A 2,500-nucleotide genomic window follows, 5' to 3' on the forward strand; every position below is an offset into this window, starting at 1 on the left:
CTTAACCTAACCCACGTTGGCCCTTAACCTAACCCACGTTGGCCCTTAACCTAACCCACGTTGGCCCTTAACCTAACCCACGTTGGCCCTTAACCTAACCCACGTTGGCCCCTTAACCTAACCCACGTTGGCCCTTAACCTAACCCACGTTGGCCCTTAACCTAACCCACGTTGGCCCTTAACCTAACCCACGTTGGCCCTTAACCTAACCCACGTTGGCCCCTAACCTAACCCACGTTGGCCCCTAACCTAACCCACGTTGGCCCCTAACCTAACCCACGTTGGCCCCTAACCTAACCCACGTTGGCCCCTAACCTAACCCATGTTGGCCCCTAACCTAACCCACGTTGGCCCCTAACCTAACCCACGTTGGCCCCTAACCTAACCCACGTTGGCCCCTAACCTAACCCACGTTGGCCCCTAACCTAACCCACGTTGGCCCCTAACCTAACCCACGTTGGCCCCTAACCTAACCCACGTTGGCCCCTAACCTAACCCACGTTGGCCCCTAACCTAACCCACGTTGGCCCCTAACCTAACCCACGTTGGCCCCTAACCTAACCCACGCTGCACCTTAACCTAAGTTACGCTGCACCTTTAACCTAAGTTACGCTGCACCTTAACCTAAGTTACGCTGCACCTTAACCTAAGTTACGCTGCACCTTAACCTAAGTTACGCTGCACCTTAACCTAAGTTACGCTGCACCTTAACCTAAGTTACGCTGCACCTTAACCTAAGTTACGCTGCACCTTAACCTAACTTACACTGCACCTTAACCTAACTTACACTGCACCTTAACCTAACTTACACTGCACCTTAACCTAAGTTACACTGCACCTTAACCTAAGTTACACTGCACCTTAACCTAAGTTACACTGCACCTTAACCTAAGTTACACTGCACCTTAACCTAAGTTACACTGCACCTTAACCTAAGTTACACTGCACCTTAACCTAAGTTACACTGCACCTTAACCTAAGTTACACTGCACCTTAACCTAAGTTACACTGCACCTTAACCTAAGTTACACTGCACCTTAACCTAACTTTACACTGCACCTTAACCTAACTTACACTGCACCTTAACCTAACTTACACTGCACCTTAACCTAACTTACACTGCACCTTAACCTAACTTACACTGCACCTTAACCTAACTTACACTGCACCTTAACCTAACTTACACTGCACCTTAACCTAACTTACACTGCACCTTAACCTAACTTACACTGCACCTTAACCTAACTTACACTGCACCTTAACCTAACTTACACTGCACCTTAACCTAACTTACACTGCACCTTAACCTAACTTACACTGCACCTTAACTGTCACATGTAACGTCACAGGAATGTAGCTTTGCCTAACAGCAACCCTCTGAACATAGTTCACTGCTTGGATCCTCTGGTGTCATGTGTATTTCTTGATGCCATGGTGCGTACCCTCACATAAAGGTCTTTCGAGTGTTGCGTACTTTCTACACAGTCCCGCTAACCACTGGAAGGGTGTACCGCTACAGAACGAATATCGCCCTCCCCTCCTGCCCTTCCAAGCTGGTCGGTCAGGCGTTTGTTTGTGAAATGAGCCTTGCAGCTGTTCAGTTGCATTCGGTTGTCGATGCAGTCAGTGTACGTTGTGGTACGGCCTGTGTGGACTGTCCGCTGATGTACGCGTAACCCACACTGATCATCCGTCGTTACGTACTGAGTGACATAATGTGGCACATGCTTGACCGTACACCGGCTGCGCCCTACAATGGCGAATCATAAGGGCCATATGTTGTGCACGATGCTACTTGTCTCGTCTCCCCATTACAGCGAGATTGCACTGTTGTACGCCGTACAGACATGTGGTAAGTAGGTACGGACGAAAGTATTGCATGTTGGCCCCCCCCCCCCCCCTCCTCCCTCTGCCGGGAATCAGCGTGAGCCGTCTGTTGATGTAGCGACGAGGGTTTTCCTATTTAATCGTATTGCCCCACACAACATGATAGCACGGTGGACCGCGTTCCACATCTGCGACATGCTACAGAGGCCGGTTGACAGTCGACCGCGCAAGGGACATTGCACACGTGCGCGGACCATCTTCCACGTGTTCTCTCGTGTACATGCCGCAGTGTGTATGTGGGCTGATGTAGCGTGTCGTGACACATAACATGCAGGCATGCCAGAATCGTAGATTTCGCAAATGTAGATTGACGTATACGTTTGCTGCCAAAGATCCGCAAATGAACTGGAAATCAGTTGTTGAGCGGTTGTTCGCGCTGCAGGTGCATCGGTGATAGCGACGATCGGTACATCTGTGAACCGGTTGTTTCGGCGGTACCCGCCATGCCCCCGAACCTGAGTTGGCCATGTGGGTATGAAGCGATACGAGGCTGTGGCTTGGCGGGACAGTCCCCGGCCGGTGAGGGGGGGCCGCCCGGCGTGCTGGCCGCGCGCTGCGTGAGCGCACGCACTACAGCCGGCTGGTGGGGGGCGCCCAGTGGCAGGAGCGCCGG

This window comes from Schistocerca gregaria, unplaced genomic scaffold (genome assembly GCF_023897955.1).
Source record: "Schistocerca gregaria isolate iqSchGreg1 unplaced genomic scaffold, iqSchGreg1.2 ptg001205l, whole genome shotgun sequence".
Taxonomy (NCBI): domain Eukaryota; kingdom Metazoa; phylum Arthropoda; class Insecta; order Orthoptera; family Acrididae; genus Schistocerca; species Schistocerca gregaria.